Here is a 24,113-nt window from a genome sequence, read left to right as displayed (position 1 = left end):
AAAGAGGAAAAAGTCTCAGCAGGGCCGTAGAACCACACAAGTTCGCCCACCAAGTCCGTCGACTCCGCCGCCCAGGCCCCACTCAGTCGGTCGCAGGCCCACAACAAGCGACCCACATCTATCTAGTGACTCCCGCCACTCCTCGCCTAGGCACTTGTCCCAGCTGCCACGCTGCTCACAGCCGATTGACGTTCCGAAATCTGCTCCACCACAGTGGGCGCTGCTGTTTCTTCCTTCTCTCCTTTCTCCGCCAGCGCAGATGGTTCCCTCCGCCCGGACCTAGCTTCGAGCCCGGATCCAGGACATCTCCTTCCAAGCCCAGGATCCGGCCCGCCTCTGATATAGACTTCACCTGATGTAGCTGGTCCTCCCAGCGGAAGACAAGGCGGAACGGGTGACCCCACAAGTAGGACACAGCATGTGCGCGCAAATGCTCTGTAATTGGCTTCAACTCACGCCGTCGTTGTAAAGTCCGAACCGAAAGGTCCTGGTATAGTTGGAGCTGATGCCCTCTAAAGTGAACCTGCGGCAGATTGCGTGCCCGTTGAAATATGCTTTCTTTCAGCCCAAAATTGTGGACACAGGCCAGGATATCCGGCGGGCGGTCTCCGGCTCCACCAGATCGGCCCACACGATGGACTCTGTCCAGAACGATTTCCTGAGACTCCTCCAGGTCAAGGACCGAGCGGAATAACGCCACCACAAAGTCTCTAATGTCCTCCTTCTCTGCCCCAATCGGGACCCCTCGAATGCGGATATTATGTCTGCGCGACCGATTCTCCAGGTCCTCCACCGTCATCTGGAGGAGATCCTGCTGCTCCTGCAAGCGCATAACCTCCTGCTGCAGGTCTGCCAGTTCCTCGCCGCGGGCAGTTTCACCATTCTCCACCTGTGCTACTCGCTCACCCAAGGATGTGATCTCAACCCGTAATTCCTTCACCTCCTGAGATATGTCTTTGTGGAGTTCCTGCAGGTTGCTGCGAAGCGATTCGAACAAGGAGGTAAGGAAGCCCTTCGTGATTGGGGCTGCCTCGTCCTCTGCCATCTCCCTCCTTGCCTCGGGAGACCTCGCAGATGGCGGCTCCTCAGGGGCTCCTCCCAGTGCCGGGCACCCTCCAGTCAGCATATCTCTTACTGTCCGGTCCCGCTTGGGTTTGGAGGCCACCATCACCTCTGCCCTCTTACTGTAAATGCTGAAGTGACTCAACCGGGCCTCCTCGCGTCATCACCGGGGCCCTTATTCTCCTGGCCTCACACCCCTGCCAGCAGTCGTCAGCCTTGCACTGTAGGGCTCTCTGTGGACCTCCTCCAAAGCACAGCTCCCTTCCGCTTTAATTAAAGGCCACCTCGGGCCGCCCGCTCCGCCGGCCAGTGGCCCAGGCCCACTGCGCCACTGCAGACTCTTCCACGTCCGTGCTCGGCAACACAAGAGAGCCCCCGCCCGCTCACCATCTTCTCCGGGGCTCCTTTCTGCTAGGCCAACCAGGAGGGCACAGCCACCTCCCAGGCCCCAGTGCCCGACTCAGCACCAGGCCCTCACCGCGGGCTCCGCGTCACTGCCAGTTCGCGGGCCCCTCCATGGGCGCCGCTGCACCCTCACGCCGAGCCAGCAGTCCGCTGGCTCCGGGCTCACCTCGCGGCACGGACCGCAGCTCTCCACACCCGCCGGTAGCAAGCACCGGCCCAAGGCGCGCAGCTCCTCGTGTGCGGCGGTCCCAGCCGCGGGCGCCCCCAGTTCTGTCGGGACCCCGGTGCCCACTACACCAAGCATCACAGCGGGGTTCCACCGGGCCTCCAAGTTGGGGGCCGCAAAGCAATTACAGAGGCCTGGGCGGCGGAGCTCGGACCAACGCGTCCGCTCACACCGCTATCTTAGCCACGCCTCTCTGTTTCAAATGTTTAGATCGCGTTTACTCTTGGTGTGGAATTCCTCAAGGGTTTTCAGAGTCACCTTAACATATTCAATCATATCTTGAAAAAGAACCTGGAGTCATTGCAAATTCCTTTCCAATCAACTTTGGCACAGTACATTGATGATTTGTTGATTGCATCCAAAATGAAGGAAGAGTGCAAATATGACACAATTGCCTTGCTGAACCATTTGGGAAAAATGGTCATAAAGTGTCCCCTCCTAAATTGCAATACTGTCAGAAAGAATTGAAATACTTGGGTCACTACATTGAGAAGGGACAGAGGAAAATATCCAGGGAAAGGGTCACAGCCATATTGCAGATGAATCCCCAGCCACACAGAGAGATGTCAGGATGTTTTTGGGGATGGTAGGCTACTGTCGCCAGTGGATTCCCACTTTTTCAGTAATTTCCAAGCCATTGCAGAAGGTGACCCACAAAGAGGTTGCTGATCTGCTAGTGTTAGACCAGGCTTGTTTGAATGCATTTTCTGAATCGAGAGAGAGAGTTTGTGCAAAGCTCCGGCTTTAGGAATGGCTGACTACACAAAACCCTTTAAGTTGTTTTGTCTTGAGCGTGGTGCATGTTCTTTGCCTGTTTTGACTCAGGTCCATGGAGGTGTAAACTGCATATTTTTCAGCTACTTTGGACCCAGTTGCAGCAGCTTTACCAGGCTGTTTGCATGCAGTCGCAGCAGTTGGATAGAGCCTCGCACAGTGTGAAGGCATTGTGATGGGACAATCCCTGACTATTATGGTCCCTCACTCTATTGAAGTTTTACTTATGAGGACCAAAACGCAGTACTTGACAGGTGGCAGATTTACTCGCTATGAGACAAGCATCTTGGGGTCACCTAATGTGTAATTGAAAAGATGTACAGTGCTTAACCTGGCAACTTTACTCCTAAATGAAAATGTTGAAATTGAAAAATTGGAAGACATTGAGCATGATTGCCTTGAAGTAACCAGTCTGTGCACAAAACTGAGACTTGATATTAGAGATCCCCGATTAGAAGAAAATGACCAAATTGTCTTTGTTGATGGTCTAGAGCTCGCACCCCACGTCCGCAGCACCACCTTGCTGTCGCGTGCCCCTGACCCCCGCCCACGCTGCTGCTAGCATGTTCAAGGCCCTCCTCCACCCGCAGGCATCCTCCTGCGCCTCATCCCTGGTGTCTAGTGGGCTCTGCTAAGCTTCGCTAGACCCGTGTGCCGCTTTTCGCCGTTTCTGTAAGTGTTTTTCCACTTTTCAGCGCCTTGCCTCCTTGCGCTCTTGCCCCCATTGTGCCCCTTCTGATTGCTGTACTCCGATTGTATTTTGTGCCATTATTGTATTTTGTGACTGTTTTTAACTTTTGCCTTACTATTTTGTGCCTTGTTTTCCTGGTCTTCGCCCCTTTTGCGCTCCCCCTTGCCGTTCTCTCCCTGCCGCTGCCTCCCTGCGGCCCCGCCCCCCTCGCGCCCCCATTCGCCGCCCCCTCCAGCCTCCCAGCTGCTCCTCCCTCCCCCCTCCCTTCTTAATGGCTGGCGCTGCGCGTCGCGAGTGAGCGACCTCTGACCTGTTTTGGGCTAGAGCTCGCCCCCCACGTCCGCAGCACCACCTTGCTGTCGTATGCCCCTGACCCCCACCCACGCTGCTGCTAGCATGTTCGAGGCCCTCCTCCACCCGCAGGCATCCTCCTGCGCCTCATCCCTGGTGTCTAGTGGGCTCTGCTAAGCTTCGCTAGACCTGTGTGCCGCTTTTTGACGTTCTGTAAGTGTTTTTCCACTTTTCAGCACCTTGCCTCCTTGCGCTCTTGCCCCCATTTGTGCCCCTTCTGAATGCTGTACTCCGATTGTATTTTGTGCCATTATTGTATTTTGTGACTGTTTTTAACTTTTGCCTTACTTTTTTGTGCCTTGTTTTCCTGGTCTTCGCCCCTTGTGCGCTCCCCCTTTCCGTTCTCTCCCTGCCGCTGCCTCCCTGCGGCCCGCCCCCTTCACGCCCCCATTTGCCGCCCCCTCCCGCCTCCCAGCTGCTCCTCCTTCCCCCTCCCTTCTTAATGGCTGGCGCTGCGCGTTGTGAGTGAGCGACCTCTGACCTGTTTTGGTCTAGAGCTCGCCCCCCACGTCCGCAGCACCACCTTGCTGTCGCGTGCCCCTGACCCCCGCCCACGCTGCTGCTAGCGTGTTCGAGGCCCTCCTCCACCTGCAGGCATCCTCCTGCGCCTCATCCCTGGTGTCTAGTGGGCTCTGCTAAGCTTCGCTAGACCCGTGTGCCGCTTTTCGCCGTTTCTGTAAGTGTTTTTCCACTTTTCAGCGCCTTGCCTCCTTGCGCTCTTACCCCCATTTGCTCCCCTTCTAATTGCTGTACTCCGATTGTATTTTGTGCCATTATTGTATTTTGTGACTGTTTTTAACTTTTGCCTTACTTTTTTGTGCCTTGTTTTCCTGGTCTTTGCCCCTTGTGTGCTCCCCCTTGCCGTTCTCTCCCTGCCGCTGCCTCCCTGCGGCCCCGCCCCCCTCGCGCCCCCATTCGCTGCCCCCTCCCGCCTCCCAGCTGCTCCTCCCTCCCCCCTCCCTTCTTAATGGCTGGCGCTGCGCGTCTGCGCAGAGGGCGCGCCTGGGGCAAGCCCGTCTGCGCCCGTCCGCGCCCGTCCGTGCCCGTCCGTGCCTGGACCGCGCCCAGCGCCACCCCCCCTGGTCCGCACGCCCCCCGCACCACCAGCTTTCGCTACTCGGCCAGCGAACTCCTCGCCCTTAACCCTGGCTCCTCCACAGCCTGCTTCCAGGCCACCCCGAAGCACACCAAAGGACCCTTCTCCTGCCGCACCTGCAACTTCACCTGCAACAGAACAACGAAGCCTGCAACAACCAACACCAACCACCTGCACTGCATCCTCCTCAACACATGCTCCGCACGAAAGCACGCCATCGAGCTCTGGGACCTGCTCGACACCACCGCCCCAGACGTAGCCTTCCTAACCGAAACCTGGTGGAACGACTCCTCGGCCCCAGACATCACCATCGCCATCCCTGACGGCTACAAGATCACCAGAAGAGATCGCACCAACGGAATCGGTGGAGGAATAGCCATTGCCCACAAATCCACCCTCAAGATCCACACCCACACGGACGACACCCTCAAGACAGCTGAACACCTTTACTTCCAGATCCACACGGACCCCAACACTACCCTCAGAGGAACCCTCATATACCGATCTCCAGGACCAAGAGCCCCCTTCAGCGACGCCATCTCCGACCTCGCAAGCACCCACGCCCTCGCCTCAACGGACTACATCCTCCTGGGAGACCTCAACTTCCACCTGGAGAACAACAACGACGCCAACACCACATCACTGACCACCAACCTCTCCAACCTCGGACTCAGACAACTGGTCAACACACCCACCCACATCGCCGGTCACACCCTAGACCCACTCTTCACTGCAAGCAACCACATCGCATTCAGCCACACCACCGAACTCCACTGGACCGACCACCACTGCGTCCGCTTCACATTCAAGAAAAACACCGAACACCACCGCACCCCTCTACCGCCACGCCGCCGCTGGGGAAAAGTCACCGAAGACCAACTAACCAGCACCCTCACCAAGAACCCACCACCCGACCCCACCGCGCCAGACTCCGCCGCCATCAACCTCCAACAGTGGATCCTCAACTGCGCCAACACCCTCGCACCACTCAAGAGGCCCACCGTCAACCAAGAAAAGAAAAAAGCAGCCTGGTTCACAGACGAACTGATCACCTCCAAGCGCACCTGCCAGAAACTCAAGAAAAAATGGCTTCTCGAGCGCACACCCGACAGCCTAGCAACCCACAAGGAAGCCACCCGCAAGCACCACCAACTTATCCCACTCGCCAAACGCTCCCACTTCACAGAACGCCTAAACAACAACGCACACGACAGCAAGGAACTCTTCTGCATCATGAAGGAGCTCTCCAACCCCAACGCCAACGTCAACGACGTCCCACCATTCCAGAAACTCTGCGACGCACTCTCCACCTTTTTCCACCAGAAAATCGCCGCCATCCACGACAGCCTCAACACCACACCTCCGCCAGACCCCACCCCAGACAACTCCTCCCACGCCGACCGCCTCACCACCTGGACCCATGTAGATGACGCCAAAACCCTAAAGACCATGAACTCCATCCACTCAGGATCCCCCTCTGACCCCTGCCCACACCACGTCTACTACAAAGCCGAAGATTATCAACCTATCCTTTGTCACCGCAACCTTCCCGGACAGCTGGAAGCACGCCGATATCCAAGCCCTCCTCAAAAAGCCCAAGGCTGACCTCAATGACCTTAAAAACTTCCGATCGATCTCCCTCCTCCCCTTCCCAGCAAAGGTCATCGAGAAGATCGCCAACGCACAGATCACCCACTACCTCGAAGACAACTCCATCCTAGACCCCTCCCAATTTGGATTCGGATGCAATCACAGCACCGAGACTGCACTCCTCGCCGCCACAGACGACACCAGACAGCAAATGAACAACGGCGAAACTTCAGCCCTCATCCTCCTAGACCTATCCGCCGCTTTCGATACGGTCTGCCACCGCACCCTACTAACTCGTCTCCACGAAGCCGGAATTCAAGACAAAGCCCTCAACTGGATCTTCTCCTTTCTCTCCGGCAGAACCCAGAGAGTCCGTCTCTCACCCTTCCGCGCCGAAGCCACCAACCTCATCTGCGGCGTCCCCCAAGGCTAAGCCCAACGCTGTTCAACATATACATGGCACCCCTCGCACAACTGGCCCGTCAACACAACCTCAGCATCCTCTCCTACGCCGACGACACCCAACTCATCCTCTCCCTCACTAAAGATCCACACACCGCCAAAGCCAACCTCCACTAAAATCCATCGCCGAATGGATGAGAAACAGCCACCTGAAACTAAACTCCGATAAGACGGAGCAGGATATGCTGTGTGCACAATTTCTGGTATACTTGAAGCGTCCTGGCTTCGAGGAGTATATTCTGCACAAATAGTGGAACTGGTAGCCCTTACTAGAGCGTGTCATGTTTCTGCGCAACTTACAGTTACCATCTATAGGGACAGCCAGTATGGATTTGGAATAGTGCATGATTTTGGACAGTTGTGGTCTAGAGGTTTCTTGACTTCTTCTGGTTCTCCGGTGAGCAATGGTGATAGTTGTTGCAAGCTATCCAAAATGTCTGAAAAGATTGCCGTGGTAAAGTGCAGTGCACATCTGAAATCGTTAGGTTTTGTGTCAATGGGAAATGGATTAGCGGATCAAGTTGCAAGATTTGGCACATTGAACTGTATATCATTTAAAGATAAGTGGGAATTGTTTCCTGAAGAAGATGAAACATGTCCAAGCTATGCATTGCATGTAATAGATACATTGGAAGTCCTGAGAACATTGAAGAATAATGTTGCTAGGGAGAAAAACGATCTTGGGTCAAGATGAAATGTGTGCAGCGACAGGATGAACTGTGGGTTTCAGAAGAGGGTCATTTGTTTTAGCCGAACAGTTTGTTGCCTCACATTGCTAGGTATTATCATGGCCACGCACATGTTGGTAGGGATGGCAAGATTCAGCTGTTTAACCAAAATTGTTTCAATCTGAAATTTAGACAAGTTGCTGAAGCAGTTTGCCATCGTTGTGTCATTTGTCAACAAATGAATGCAGAAAAAGGGACAGTGGTTAATTTGAGCCACATTGGAAGAGCAGTAGGTCCATTCAGCAGAATGCAGATGGATTTTATTGAGATTCCTGTGTGTGGAGGATTGAGATATGTCTTGGTGAGTGTCTGCATTTTTAGCCACTGGATTGAAGCTTATCCTACACGGAGAAATGACAGCCTCACAGTAGCGAAACTACTGTTTAGGGAACTGATACCACGTTTTGGGTTTCTCATCTCTTTAGAATCAGATAGAGGAAATCACTTCAACAATGAAGTAATTAAATTACTATGTTCAGCCTTGAACATTGAGCAGAAGTTGCATTGTAGTTACCGCCCTGAAGCTTCAGGACTTGTGGAACAGATGAATGGTACCTTGAAATCAAGAATGGCCAAAATGTGTGTGTCCACGAAACTGAAATGGCCAGACGCACTACCGTTAGCTCTGATGACAATGAGAAACACACCCAACAGGAAGACAGGATTGTCACCGCATGAGATCCTCATGGGCAGAGCAATGAGGTTGCCAGCGGTTCCTGCAAATGCTCTGGTGTACATAACAGATGATATGGTGTTGGACTACTGCAAAGGTCTGGCTGATGTGGTTCGGTCTTTCTCTCATCAGGTGGAAGCCACCACACTGCAATCATCCCAAGATCAAGGACACAACCTCAGAGCTGATAAGTGGGTTGTGATCCGAAAACATGTGAGGAAGACGTGTTTGGAGCCTCATTGGAAAGGCCCTTCACAGGTAGTTCTGATCAGTACCACAGCTGTGAAGTGTGCTGGAGTTCCTAACTGGATCCACGGAAGCCATATACGAGAAAAGTGGCATGTCCTCTGGACAATGAAGAGGAGTTGTTGAGAGTACCAACAACGACCAGACCAACCTCGGAGCTGGAAAAAAAAGAAAGAGGAACTGGGACCAGGATCTGAGAAAATTGAGAACGGTTCAGTCACTCTTATGAGAGACAAAGGAGAAGACCTCCAGGAGAGTGACAGTGAGCCATTCTTAATTGAGGCAGCAGGAGAGTCTAGTCAGAGGATGGCTCTCCCAGAAATAGACTATTTTGAGAGATAAATAGAGCAAACGCCAGACCCCGACGGGGGAGGATTTGAGGTGGATCAAAGCCTATGTGGTCTGACTCCTCCTGAACCAGTCGCAGGGCAGTCAAGAGAAAACCCGGCATAGCAAGAAGAAGGTACAAGTTCAACACTGAAAAGAGCATTGCCCAAGGGTCTGCTGAAAGGAGATAAGTGGCCAGATTCACAAACAAAGAGAAAGGAAGCAATTGTTGTGACAGCAATTGAGAAGGAAGTAGATACGACAAGGACAGAAGACTGAGTGAAGGAGAATTGAATGGAGATCGAAAGTTGAAAAGGAAGAGAACAGCAAGTCGAACGTATGCTGGTCCTGAATGGGCATATGCAACAAAAAGTGAATGGCAAAGAGAATTTTTGTCCTTTTGTTTTGATCGAGACATTCCAGGTCAATATTTTGGCACTTGAAGGAAATCAATTAACTGAACCGGTGAAACTACATATTGAGAAAATTACAAAGGAGAAAAGAGACTGTTGAAAGTAACTGGAAAACACTTTTGAAAACCTGATTGACAAGCTGCTAAACCTATTTTTGACAATCTTACTGATTTTGACAAAGGATCCTAGAAGTGAGACTGAAAGCTGTAAATAACTGCTGAAAGAAAATTAAAGATTTTGGTTTGTTTTTGATTTTTGCTGCATATTTTTCTCTTCCACTTTCTGATTCTTTACAGATGATGAGTAACATTAGCCATTAGTAGTATTGGTTTGGCAGTTATGTGCGTGATAATGTGTTTGATATTGATTGTGGGAATGACTGTTATTGACAAGAGTAAAGCCAACCTATCTGTATCTTTAGAGACAACTACTGTTATAACAGAAATAGAGAAGTTTAGGTTAAATGAGCAGTATCTGCATGTAGACAATGCACAAGGGGAAATGTCTTCTGCCAACAGAGACCGCCACATTAACACTCCGACCGCCACGGCAGGACAAACAAACAGCGCGGCGGTCACCGCCAACAGGCAGGCAGCAGACAATGTACCGCCCACCCTATCACAACTCACCAATCCGCCACCTTTTCCGGGGCGGGAGCCCCGCCGATAAAAACACGGCGGAAACAGACTACGAACGGGAAAACGCTCACCTCTACACACTCCACGAGGAATCTGGACAGCATGGAACCCGAATTAAACATCCTACCAGCTATTGTCTACCTGCTCCTCTACCAGGAGCACGAACGCCGGCGCAGACGACAACGGTGAGTACTACACCTACGACACAGGGGAGGGGGGAGGAGAAAAGGTTACGGGCACACACATACGCGACACACCCACCCCCCCCCACTCCCCCCAACTATCTACACACCAATGCAGAGCAACAAGTCAGAGTGACCTCCCCCCCAAACCCCACGGAAGAATGCAAAGACAAAATAAAATGATCATTAAAATTGAAGTATATTATAGCATATTTGAAGTTAAGTGAAAAATGAAATATATAAGTAAAATATATTACAACATGAACAATATATACATAGCTCAAAAGTCCGTCCCATATTGGCTACCATCCATTGTTCGTGGGCCAATGGGCCTAAACACATGGGTCAAGCCCACACACGAGACCCGATTCCGTTGGAGAGAACACTGCAGGGGCATCAGATAGTCAAACTACAGGCACCTCAGGGGGAAGGGAAGGGGGGGCACCTCAGCCACATGAGTCCACGACGCCAGATCCACGAGGGGCCTCCATGGCCACTGTACCATCCTGGGGAGTGCAAAGCCACAGTCTCTCAAGTCTCTACAGTGGGTGGCTTGCCCACTGGACCATCCTTGGGAGTGCAAAGCCACAGTCTCTCAAGTCTCTACAGTGGGTGGCTTGCCCACTGGACCATCCTGGGGAGTGCAAAGCCACAGTCTCACAAGTCTCTACAGTGGGTGGATTGCCCACTGAACCATCCTGGGGAGTGCAAAGCCACAGTCTCTCAAGTGGATTACAGACTCCACTGGTTCTGGAGGAGGCATGGTGCCCAGAGTGCCTCGTGAAGTCCTGCCCGACACAGATCCGGCCCTGCCAATGGGCCAGCGGTGCTTGAGATGAAGGGCCCAGCTGAGCAGTTCAGAGACGGCGGTGCCCAGCGGAGTGGTGCTTGAGATGAAGGGCCCAGCGGAGCGGTGCTTGACAGGAAGGGCCTAGCGGAGCAGTTCAGGGACGGCGGTGCACAGCGGAGCGGAGCTTGACAGGAAGGGCCCAGCGGAGCAGTTCAGAGACTGCGGTGCCCAGCGGAGCGGTGCTTGACAGGAAGGGCCCAGCGGAGCGGTGCTTGAGATGAAGGGCCCAGCGGAGCGGTGCTTGAGATGAAGGGCCCAGCGGAGCGGTGCTTGAGATGAAGGGCCCCGCGGAGCGGTGCTTGAGATGAAGGGCCCAGTGGAGCAGTTCAGAGACGGCGGTGCCCAGCGGAGCGGTGCTTGAGATGAAGGGCCCAGCGGAGCGGTGCTTGACAGGAAGGGCCCAGCGGAGCAGTTCAGAGACGGCGGTGCCCAGCGGAGCGGTGCTTGACAGGAAGGGCCCAGCGGAGGAGTTCAGAGACGGCGGTGCCCAGCGGAGCAGTGCTTGACAGGAAGGGCCCAGCGGAGCGGTGCTTGAGATGAAGGGCCCAGCGGAGCGGTGCTTGAGATGAAGGGCCCAGTGGAGCAGTTCAGAGACGGCGGTGCCCAGCGGAGCGGTGCTTGAGATGAAGGGCCCAGCGGAGCAGTTCAGAGACGGCGGTGCCCAGCGGAGCGGTGCTTGAGATGAAGGGCCCAGCGGAGCGGTGCTTGACAGGAAGGGCCCAGCGGAGCGGTGCTTGAGATGAAGGGCCCAGCGGAGCGGTGCTTGAGATGAAGGGCCCAGCGGAGCGGTGCTTGTCTTGAAGGGCCCAGTTCAGCGGTGCTTGTCACAGCAGGGCCCAGTTCAGCGGTGCTTGTCACGGCGGGGCCCTGTTCAGCGGTGCTTGTCACGGCGGGCCCAGTTCAGCGGTGCTTGTCTTGAAGGGCCCAGTTCAGCGGTGCTTGTCACGGCGGGGCCCAGTTCAGCGGTGCTTGTCACGGCGGGGCCCTGTTCAGCGGTGCTTGTCTTGAAGGGCCCTGTTCAGCGGTGCTTGTCTTGAAGGGCCCAGTTCAGTGGTGCTTGTCACGGTGGGGCCCAGTTCAGCGGTGCTTGTCACGGCGGGGCCCTGTTCAGCGGTGCTTGTCACGGCGGGCCCTGTTCAGCGGTGCTTGTCTTGAAGGGCCCTGTTCAGCGGTGCTTGTCTTGAAGGGCCCAGTTCAGTGGTGCTTGTCACGGCGGGGCCCTGTTCAGCGGTGCTTGACGTGTTCCCAGGGAACCAGATCGGGCCAATATTTCCCGCTCAGTCGCCATCTGACCTTTCGCTTGCGTGGCCCTCCTGTGCCGGAGTCCGGGGCCCGTGGGTGTCCTCCTTCACACCCGAAATGGGGCTGGTGGGGCCCTCCTGGGCTGCTCGCCTGCTGCCAGACTTGTCCGCCCTGCTGCCCTTGCCCTCCTTCGCCGATTCTCTGGGGCCCTTGCCTCCCTTTGTGGATGTGGCAGGTGACGGTGCCAGGGTAGTGTCTTTGGGGGCTGCCGTCTCAGGCCTCTCGTGCCGGCCCTTCCCTTTTTTAGTTCTTTTCCCAGGGGGTGGGCTGGCTGTCCCCTTGCTGCTGGCCGATGTTGCTGCCCTAGGAGCTGGTGGACTCCAATAGCCCTGGACTATGCTCCTTGTAGGTGCAGGGCTTGTGGTGGCTGAGGTGCTGTTTGGACTCTTACGAGATGGAGGGGGTGGGTCAGGTGATGCAAAGAGGTTAATTTTGGAGAGGAAAAACTTTTTAGGAGCAGTGGGAAGGGTAGGTGCAGTGGGTATGGGAGTGGAGGAAGAGGATGTGGTTGTAGGAGAGTCTTTGGGTGCAGGTGCTTGTGACGGAGGCTGTCGTGAGGTGGATGGCTATTGGGTGGGTGGCTGCCTGCGTTTGTGTGGTTTGGAAGAGGGGGTGACAGACACAGTGGGAGAGGACACAGGGGACGTGTAAATGGCAGTGGGGGTGGTGACTGCACGTGTGCGGTGTGTTCTGGTGGGTGTGCTGGTGATGGACGTACTGGCTGATGGTGGTGTGCATGCAGGTGTGAGTGGAGACGTCACAGGGAGGGAGGAGGGAGACGAGGAGGAGGGGGACACAGAGGAGGCAGTGGCTGTTGGCATGTCTGCATGTGGATGTTGCTTGTGTGAATGCTTGTGGGATGTGTGGTGTTTATGTCTGGATGAGCTGCCCTTGGGTGTTGATGTGTGTGCAGGCTGGTCTGTAGGTGTGGCTGGGATAGGCAGAGGAACAGGGGAGTGGGACTGGGATGAGGAAATTGGAGGGGGGAGGCAGGAGACAGGGACAATGGCTGCCGTCAGTGCTGAGGCCAGAGCGTTGAACGATCGCTGATGGGCAGTCTGACCGGAATGAATGCCCTCCAGGTATGCATTGCTCCAGTGCACCTCCCTTTCTACACCCTGGATGGCATTCAAAAGTACAATTCATGTACAGGGTGGGAAAATAGATATCATCACTTTTCTGCCTGGTCGATGTGAGTGGCCCCCCCTCCCCAACCTTGCCATATGGCACATGCTCTCATCTGTCGTGCGATGCATGCCTCATTCGCTCCCCTCCCCACCCTCGTTCATTCACCCCACTCAACCCAGGCATTGGCCACAAAACATGGTCCAAGTGTACTTACCTGTTGGTCTGGAGGACCGTAGAGTAGCGCATACTGGGGGAGGACCCCATCCACGAGTGTCTCCAACTCTTCAGAAGTGAAGGCAGGGGCCCTTTCCCCAGTCGCAGCAGCCATTGTCTCTTCCAGACCGAGGTCACAGCAGCACTTGCAGTATAGGTCCTCTCCTGTGGATGAACAGGTCTCGAGTGATTTAGCAGATAGAAAATGGCGGTCACGGCCGCGGCGGTGCGTACCGCGGCGGTGCGTACCGCCGGCGCACTTCCTCATTGGCTCCTGAAACCCATAGGGTTCAATGTTAACCAATGCGGCTTAGCACCGCGGTCTTCGACCGCCTACCGCCACGGTGTGCCACGCCAGCGCATTGACCTCACATCCCATTGTCACACTTCACAGGTCAGGCAGCCGCCATTTCAAGGGCCCACATGGCTTAATTTCTACTGCGTCACACAGGCCTAGGCCTTGCATTGCCACTCATACAAGCCATTCAATGCATAGAGAATCGTGTACTGTGCAAGCTGTGTGAACTTACCTGTGGGTTGCTTGACTGTGCTCCATGTTGTCCTTCCTAGGCACCGTCCGCTGGGACTTGCGGGGAGATGGAGGACTGTTCCCGTGTACAGACCGCTGGTGGACCTGTCGACAATGGAAGAACGACATGTCATACTCATATACAGACTTGACAGAGCCACTATTATTGAACTGTGTGCCCAGCTGGAGCCAGACCTGATATCACCCATCTGCCAACCCACAGGGATTCCCCCTCTAGTGCAGGTTCTGTCAGTACTCCACTTTTTGGCAAGTGGATCATTCCAAACAACAGTGGCCATTTCATCTGGGATGTCTCAGCCTATGTTTTCTAAGGTGTTGTCCAGAGTGTTGTCTGCCCTGATGAAATACATGCGGAGCTACATTGTTTTCCCTGAGGTGGGCGATTTGGCTACAGTGAAGGGTGATTTCTATGCCCTTGGACATATTCCCAACATCATTGGTGCCATTGATGGGACCAATGTGGCTTTGGTTCCCCCCAGAGGAAGTGAACAGGTGTACAGGAACAGAATAAGTTATCATTCGATGAATGTCCAGGTGGTCTGTTTGGCAGACCAGTACATCTCCCATGTAAATGCCAAGTACCCGGGGTCAGTGCATGACGCGTACATCATGCGAAATAGCAGCATCCCTTACGTGATGGAACTACTTCAGAGACACCGTGTGTGGCTAATAGGTGACTCTGGTTACCCCAACCTATCCTGGCTATTGACCCCAGTAAGGAATCCCAGGACCAGGGCAGAGGAACGGTACAATGAGGCCCATGGGCGTACTAGGAGGGTGATCGAGCGGACCTTCGGCCTCTTGAAGGCCAGGTTTAGGTGCCTGCATATGACAGGTGGATCCCTAATGTACTCACCAAAGAAAGTGTGTCATATCATCGTGGCCTGCTGTATGCTTCACAACCTGGCTTTGCGACGCCAGGTGCCTTTCCTGCAGGAGGATGGTCCAGATGGTGGTGTTGTGGCAGCGGTGGAACCTGTGGAGAGTGAAGAGGAGGAAGACAACGGGGACGACACAGACAACAGGGACAGAGTGATACAACAGTATTTTCAATAACACACAGGTAAAATTCAACACCGGCATTTTACAATTACTTATACTCTCCTGCCTCTCTACTGTCTGTCCTATTCCCCCAGTGTATGTTAACTGAGTTGTGACTTTCCCTTCAAATTTCAGAGATGTGGCCCCCACTGCCTGACCTCTGCTTTGTTTACCCATGGACTACAGCTGTGTGACAGTGGTATGTTCTCATCACTGTGTAACTGGACATTTTGGCACCATTATGTTTAATACATTTGTTCACAATACAGGCAGACTCCAGATTTTTTGTGTGCAATAAGTGTTTTTATTAAAGTGCTGAATTTAGGGCCATGGTTGAAAATCGGTGATGGGTGATGGTGGAGGAATGTCCATGGCAGAGTCCAGCTTTTCAGTCTCACAGGTGCATTGTCCATATGCCTGTGGAAGGATGGAGCAGGGGCAGTTTAAGGTTGGACAGGGTGACAATGTGGGACAGTGGGATGACATCAGGGGGAATCCTTTGCTGGCGGGGGTCTTGACATCCTACTCTGTCTTCTTACGAGATCTCAGGCCCCGCTTGCGGGGTGGTTCTTCTTCTGCAGGAGGTGGGGTTCTGGTGGCCTGTTGTTGTGTGGGGGCCTCCTGTCCACTAGCGCCTGCGGAGGTGGTTGCCTGTTCTTGGTCCATGCTAGTGACAGGGGCCCTTTGTAGTGCCACATGGTCCCGCAATGTGGTGACAATCTGGTTGAGTGCCCCTACGATGGTGCCCATTGCGGAACTGATGGTTCGAAGTTCTTCCCTGAACCCCATGTACTGTTGCTCCTGCATGACCTGGATCTCCTGGAATCTGGCCAGTACCGTCGCCATTGTCTCCTGGGAGTGGTGATATGCTCCCATGATGGAGGTGAGGGCCTCGTGGAGAGTGGGTTCCCTGGGCCTGTCCCCCCCCTGTCGCACAGCAGCCCTCCCAGTTCCCCTGTTTCCCTGGGCCTCCGTCCCCTGGACCGTGTGCCCACTACCACTGCCCCCAGGTCCCTGTTGTTGTTGGGGTGATGGGTTAACCTGGGTGCCCTGTAGTGGTGGACACACCGATGATTGACGTGTCCTGGAGACAGAGGCATGGGCCCCCTGGGTGGGAGCTATGCTGGTGTTCCCAGAGGGGGTTGGGTCTGCTGTGGCCTGTGGCTGTGTGAGGGGAACCGACTGTCCCGAGGTCCCCGATGGTCCGGGCTGGTCATCTGGGTCCAGGGAGACAGAGCTGCTGTCATCACTGGTGGCCTCTTCTGGGGGTGGGATGGACATTTCTGGACCCTCCTGGGCGGTGTGGTGGCGTTCGGGTCCTGCAGGGGTATAGAGGTATGGTTATTGCTTCAGTGTGTGCCATATCGGTCAATGGGTGGGTTCCCGTGTACCCCAGGGCTGGCATTCCTGTGTGGGGGCTTTTGTGAGGGTGGCTTGTGGGGGAGATGTGTATGTGCAGTGGGCATGCTTTGGTGATGGGTGTCCATGCTTTGTGGACGCATGCAGGGCTAGGTGTTGGGATGGGTGGGTTGTGATGGTGAGACATTTGCAGGGAGTAGGTGTGATGGGGGTGGGGGTGAGGGTGGGGGTATGATTTGGGATGCAGGTGGGGTGGGGGGGATGAAGTATTGAAGATTTGACTTACCAGAGTCCATTCCTCCGCCTACTCCTGCGAGGCCTTCAGGATGCAGGATGTGCAAGACTTCCTCCTCCCATGCTGTAAATTCTGGGGGAGTAGGTGGGGGTCCGCCGCCAGTCTTCTGCACCGCGATGTTGTGCCTTGATACCATGGAACGCACCTTCCCCCGTAGGTCGTTCCAACGCTTTCTGATGTCTTTCCTATTTCTGGGATGCTGTCCCACAGCGTTGACCCTGTCGACTATCCTTTGCCATAGCTCCATCTTCCTGGCAATGCTGGTGTGCTGCACCTGTGTCCCGAAGAGCTGGGGCTCTACCTGAACTATTTCCTCCACCATGACCCGGAGTTCGGCGTCTGAGAACCGGGGGTGTCTTTGGGGTGCCATAGGGTGGTGTGGATGATGTGTGGGGTGGTGTATGTGTTGTAGAGTGTGGTGAGTGTGGTGATGTGTGGTGTTTTGTGCGTGGATATTGTGTGGGTGATGGTGTGGTTTGCCTCTGTGTGATGGTGTTATCCAAGCAGTGCTGTCTGTCTCTGGCTTTCTGTCGTTTTTTTGGGTCGTAGGGGTTTGTGGGTGATGTGGGTGTGTGTTTTATATTGTATTGGGTGTGTGGGAGTGTTGTTTGTATGTGTATCAGGTGTGTGTATTTCGAATTGTCCAATGTGGTTGTGTTTTGTAAAAGTGTGTGTATTTCGACCGCGGCGGTGTGTACCGCCAATGGAATACCGCGGTTGAAAGACCGCCGCATGGATTTTTGGGTCGGAATGGCATGGGCGTATTTCTGTTGGCGTGACGGTGGAGGTTTGGTCGTCGCCAGTTTCCCGCTGACCTTTGGTGTGGCGGACTTTTGTTGATGTCGGGTTTTTGGCGGTTTGCCAGTTGCGGGTCAGAATGACCGTGGCGGTTTACCGCGGCCGCAGCGGTGTTATGGCGGTCTTCTGACCGGCGGTAAGCGCATTTTACCGCCGAGGTCAGAATGACCCCCATAATGAGTGTCTGTCAATGTTCACAAAGTGTACCTATTAATAGCTTATTAATGTAAAATGTTGAGCTAATGTTTGAATTAATGAAGTAGTATGTCATATTAAATGTTGTGTATTATGTATTTGCTTTATTAATCGTAGGCCTTAATTTAGCAAGGTCTTGGGCCTAGCTGTTTCGCCTCATGTCAAGCTGCTTTGCTTAAGCGATTTATAAAATGGCTGCTTAGAGAATTAAATTGTGAATTTCCACTGCGTTGACCAAATGCTAGTAGATGAAATTATTTCTCATGAGAACTGCTTGCTAGAGTATGCTGTACTAGCTAGGGATACATTGTATAACTTGATGTGTGTAAAGACGACCTTCCCAGGAGCAGACAATAGATGCACAGACTGGAGTATAAGCTCATACAATATTGATACCCGACAAGCCCAATGATGGGAACAGGAGAAGAGGAGGCAATCATTGACATGTGAACCATGTACTAGTAAATTATTAGATTTGGAGTTCTACTTTCATTGGACTAAATGTGAACGTACTATTCTTTGACCAATGACAACGTGGGAAGTAGTTTTGGGAAACCTAACTTAGCCAGACTGCACCAAGAGGAGAGAGACCACTTTTTGATTATTCTTTTTGGAACTGCATGAAGAGACTTTGCTTTCCCTGAACTTTAATGCTGAATTCCGATACCATGCTGACCAAACTGATGTCCAATCGATGAAGACTGTCACAGCTTGCTGAGACATACTGACGCCAGGTATAACACAATGTTACTGATTGTTATGTCTTTGCTTTTGTCACGAGGCACCAATCGCTAATTTTGATAGAGCCATAGTTAGATATTTTTCCAAATTTGTGTTGCCTAAATTGCTTTTTGCATGAAGTCCAACCATGCAATTCTAATCTGAAGGTTAGTTAAGAAACTCACTGATGATGCTCGCTACATGTAATAACAGTTGATGTCTTTTATTTGCTGAGTCTCTATGTATGCTATTTTGTTATGATATAAAGTGTCCTTAGTCTTTTAAAAGCAATAAATGTCTCTTTCAAGCACAAAGTACCTGGTTTGCATTCAAAATCTCTGCAAATCTCTGCAAAGAACCGCAGAGGAGGAGCTGCGTGGAAAACAGGGAGGTGTGCGTTGATTTCTCGGGCCGCACACGGCGATGCATCATTTAGTTTTCACGCAGGGACGGCTGTGCGTCGATTTCTGGCGCTCGGTCGTGGTTCCTCTTCGGGTTGCGGGGTTATCCAGTATTGGATCTTTCATAAATTCACGTGCTTGAAGCATCCCCGTCGTTGAAGTGGGAGTACCACAGTGTACTAAAATAGCAGTAAATAAAAATTTCCATAGGCTATAATGCTAGCAAAATCACACATGTAGCCTATCCATGTCCTTTTGTAAAAAAGAAGCAAACTTGACTTATGACCAATCAGGCTCCAGCACCCTCTAGAATATTCCCCAAGAGGCTCATTCCCTCAGATTTTCTACCGCATGTCATGTGAAGGGAGTCTCCCTGAGCTCTGCTCAGTTTTTTCCTCTCAAGACAACTTTTTTCTTCAGAAGATGTCTGATTCTTATAGGAAAGGCCTTTTCCGCCCTTGTAAGACCTGTGGCAAGAAGAGGCTGCATGTGGATGATCCACAGAAGGACTGTTCATATTCCCTAGACCCTGTACATCAGGTAAAAGACTGTAAGATATGCTTTACCTTCTCTGCTAAGACCCTTAAAGACAGAGAAGGGAGACTGTTAATCTGGTTACAGGCCATCCTGTACTTCTGGTGAGGAGAGTGATACAGAACTTCCTCATAAAAGGTCTACATCTGCTGACCTGGGGCAGGCTAAGAAAAGCAGGAAACATCATAAGACGCATCATAAAGAGGGTGCCAAGACCATGCAAAGTTCAATTTCCTCTGAGACATCCTCTACTCGTTGCAGAAATGATTCCCGCCACCGTTCTCCTTCATCAGAGCCTTCCACTTCCAGAAAGGTTCCTGAACTTAAATTTCACTTCCTGAAATTCAAGTCGATGACGACACAGCCGTCAACGACACAACGACAGTGATGACGACGGTTTCCACCGTTACCATCTCCACTATCTCGTCGACGAGACTGTTGTGGACTCCAACTACGTCGACATCGGTTATAAAGGCTCCAATTCCTTCAGTCTGAGTCACTGATGAGGCACATCCATCGTCAGAGCTGTTGACAAAAGCTGCTCCAGAAAAAACCTCATCGTTAAAGGGTTCATCAACGAGAACATCAACGGCAAGGGCACCGCCGTCCACACCTTCGTCAACGAGAGCATCGTCTATGACACCATCATCGATGAGAGCACCGTCGACGATGACAACGTCGATGAGCACACCGGTGACGAGACCGTTGCCCGCGGAAAAATCATTGTTGACACCATCGACGAGACCATCGTCGTCGACTCCATTGGTATCGATGATGCCACTAGTTCCTGTCAGTCAAGGTAGTGTCAGCCCCATTTCTTCTGGATCTCCCGACCTTCGAGCCACAGTGAAGATTACTACGATGTCTAGATCTACTGTTTATCTGGCAGATACATCACCAAGTAAGGTAACAACCTTACTTCCTAGTCACCTGCTAGACTGGGAGGAGTCGGATGAAGGGCCGTTTGATGATGCGCACAGCCCATTCCAGTTACATGTCAAATATCAGGAGGATGATGATGATGAGTACAAACAACAGTATAGGTCCTATTATACTCATCAAAGACGTTATTATGAGCTTTTACACCAGCCAAGAGACACTGTGCAAACACTTGCCTCTTTAATTCAAGACTTGCAGTCTATGTTACAGGATTATAAGAGAAGGTTTCCAACCGCAGCTGGGACGCAGCTGACTCTTCCTTCCTCTCCTGCTACACCAAGGAGTATACCCCCACCTCCAGCAACTCCCAGGCTTACACCTAAGTCTACATCCTCCCAGAGAGGACATTTCCTTTTCAGAGGATCAAAGGGAAGAAGGAGAGATTTCAACACTCCAACATCCTAACCATGAATGGGACGTATATTTAGCTCCTACACAATCATCACCACCTCCTCACCCATCAGATTCTCCACCGGAACATACAGGAGGTTTTCATAATCTAATGGACAGAGCGGCCACACGGTTTCATTTACCAACATCTGTCTCACAGTCAGAATGCTTCCTCCATGACTTTAAAGAACAAGCAAGAAAGTTGGTGAGAGCAATTCCAATCATAGACTTTATTTGGAGTGAAGGCATTAAAATCATGGAGAATCCAGCTACAGTTCCACCAGTTCCACAGAAGCTGGATAAAAAGTACAAGGCTACAGCATGTTTGACAGGGCAGCCAAATCCAGATTCTATCATTTCCCAGGCTGCCCAAAGGCGTTCCAAGAACCCGTAGACGCCTATATATACTCCGCAGATAAGGAAGGCAAATGCCTGGACAATGTGGGCAAGAGATTCTCGTCCTTGTCCTCTATAACTGTCCGTACAGCCAACTTTCTGGCGATATTGGGTCGCTATGATCGCCAGATGTGGACTGACATGAACGCCTCCTGTAGGAGGCTGGCCTGGTTTGTAGTGGGTACCAAGGGGTACTTACACCTTGCACCAGGTCCAGGTATCCCTTATTAGTGTAGAGGGGTGTCTAGCAGCTTAGGCTGATAGAAAAGGTAGCTTAGCAGAGCAGCTTAGGCTGAACTAGGAGGCGTGTAAAGCTCCTACTATACCACTGGTGTCATATGCACAATATCATAAGAAAACACAATACACAGAGAGTACCCTCAGTATGAGGATAGCAAATATACACAAGATATATGTACACAAGACCAAAAATATGCAGTAATAGCAATAGAAAGCAATGCAAGCAATGTACAGTCACAATAGATTGCAATGAGAGCACATAGGTACAGGGGCAACACAAACCATATACTCTAGAAGTGGAATGCGAACCACGAATGGACCCCAAACCTATGTGACCTTGTAGAGGGTCGCTAGTGAGAGCTAGAACAATAGCCCACCCCAAGACCCTGAAAAGTGGGTACAAAGTGCACCTAAGTTCCCCAGATAGCACAGAAGTCGTGATAGGGGAATTCTGCAAGGAAGACCAACACCAGCAATGCAACAACGATGGATTTCCGGATGAGAGTACCTGTGGAACAAGGGGACCAAGTCCAAAAGTCACGATCAAGTCGGGAGTGGGCAGATGCCCAGGAAATGCCAGCTGTGGGTGCAAAGAAGCTGCCACCGGATGGTAGAAGCTGTGGATTCTGCAAGAACGAAGAGGACTAGGAACTTCCCCTTTGAAGGATGGATGTCCCACGTCGTGAAGAAGCTTGCAGAGGTGTTTCCGTGCAGAAAGACCGCAAACAAGCCTTGCTAGCTGCAAGGGTCGCGGTTAGGATTTTTGGATGCTGCTGTGGCCCAGGAGGGACCAGGATGTCGCCAATTGCGTGAGGAGACAGAGGGGGCGTCCAGCAAGACAAAGAGCCCACTCAGAAGCAAACAGCATCCGCAGAAGTGCCAGAACAGGCACTACGAAGTGGAGTGAACCGGAGCTCACCCGAAGTCACAAAATAAGGTCCCCTCCACCAAACTTGGACTGAAGAGTCACTGGACTGTGGGAGGCACTTGGACAGAGTTGCTGAGTTCCAGGGACCATGCTCGTCGTGCTGAGAGGGGACCCAGAGGACCGGTGATGCAGTCTTTTGGTGCCTGCGGTTGCAGGGGGAGGATTCTGTCTTCCCACGGGAGATTTCTTCGGAGCTTCTAGTGCAGAGAGGAGGCAGACTACCCCCACAGCATGCACCACCAGGAAAACAGTCGAGAAGGAGGCCGGATCAGCGTTACAAGGTCGCAGTAGTCGTCTTTGCTACTTTGTTGCAGTTTTCAGGCTTCCAGAGCAGTCAGCGGTCGATTCCTTGGCAGAAGGTAAAGAAAGAGATGCAGAGGAACTCTGATGAGCTCTTGCATTCGTTATCTAAAGAATTCCCCAAAGCAGAGACCCTAAATAGCCAGAAAAGGAGGTTTGGCTACTTAGGAGAGAGGATAGGCTAGCAACACCTGAAGGAGCCTATCAGAAGGAGTCTCTGACGTCACCTGTTTCCAAGATGGCAGAGGTCTGGAGCACACTGGAGAAGCTCTGGGCACCTCCCAGGGGAAGTGCAGGTCAGGGGAGTAGTCACTCCCCTTTCCTTTGTCCAGTTTCGCGCCAGAGCAGGGCTGGGGGATCCCTGAACTGGTGTAGACTGGCTTATGCAGAAATGGGCACCATCTGTGCCCATGAAAGCATTTCCAGAGGCTGGGGGAGGCTACTCCTCCCCAGCCCTAACACCTTTTTCCAATGGGAGAGGGTGTAACACCCTATCTCAGAGGAAGTCCTTTGTTCTGCCTTCCTGGGCCAAGCCTGGCTGGACCCCAGGAGGGCAGAAACCTGTCTGAGGGGTTGGCAGCAGCTGCAGTGAAACCCCAGGAAAGGTTGTTTGGCAGTACCCGGGTCTGTGCTAGAGACTCGGGGGATCATGGAATTGTTTCCCCAATGTCAGAATGGCATTGGGGTGACAATTCCATGATCTTAGACACGTTACATGGCCATGTTCGGAGTTACCATTGTGACGCTATACATATGTAGTGACATATGTATAGTGCACGCGTGTAATGGTGTCCCCGCACTCACAAAGTCCAGGGAATTTGCCCTGAACAATGTGGGGGCACCTTGGCTAGTGCCAGGGTGCCCACACACTAAGTAACTTAGCACCCAACCTTTACCAGGTAAAGGTTAGACATATAGGTGACTTATAAGTTACTTAAGTGCTGTGGTAAATGGCTGTGAAATAACGTAGACGTTATTTCACTCAGGCTGCAATGGCAGGCCTGTGTAAGAATTGTCAAAGCTCCCTATGGGTGGCAAAAGAAATGCTGCAGCCCATAGGGATCTCCTGGATCCCCAATACCCTGGGTACCTCAGTACCATATACTAGGGAATTATAAGGGTGTTCCAGAATGCCAATCTGAATTGGTGAAATTGGTCACTAGCCTGTTAGTGACAATTTGTAAAGAGAGAGCATAACCACTGAGGTTCTGGTTAGCAGAGCCTCAGTGAGACAGTTAGGCATCACACAGGGAACACATACATATAGGTCACAAACTTATGAGCACTGGGGTCCTGACTAGCAGGGTCCCAGTGACACATAACAAACATACTGAAAACATAGGGTTTTCACAATGAGCACTGGGCCCTGGCTAGCAGGATCCCAGTGAGACAGTGAAAACACCCTGACATACACTCACAAACAGGCCAAAAGTGGGGGTAACAAAGAGGCTACTTTCTCACACCTCCATAGAGCCCATTCCGGAGAACAAGCAACCTGAGGCACGTTAATACTGCAGGAGGGAGAACGTACTTCAGAAGAGATCATCGACTGCGCATTAGACATAGCCTCCATGGGCTTCCGGCAGCATGCGGGAGCAGCTGTACTGCGCCGCCAGGAATGGTTGAAAGCAACCTCTTTCAGGCCGGAGGTCCAGTCCAGGATATTAGAC

This window comes from Pleurodeles waltl, chromosome 7 (assembly GCF_031143425.1).
Source record: "Pleurodeles waltl isolate 20211129_DDA chromosome 7, aPleWal1.hap1.20221129, whole genome shotgun sequence".
NCBI classification, from domain to species: domain Eukaryota; kingdom Metazoa; phylum Chordata; class Amphibia; order Caudata; family Salamandridae; genus Pleurodeles; species Pleurodeles waltl.
This window is presented reverse-complemented; position numbering follows the sequence as displayed.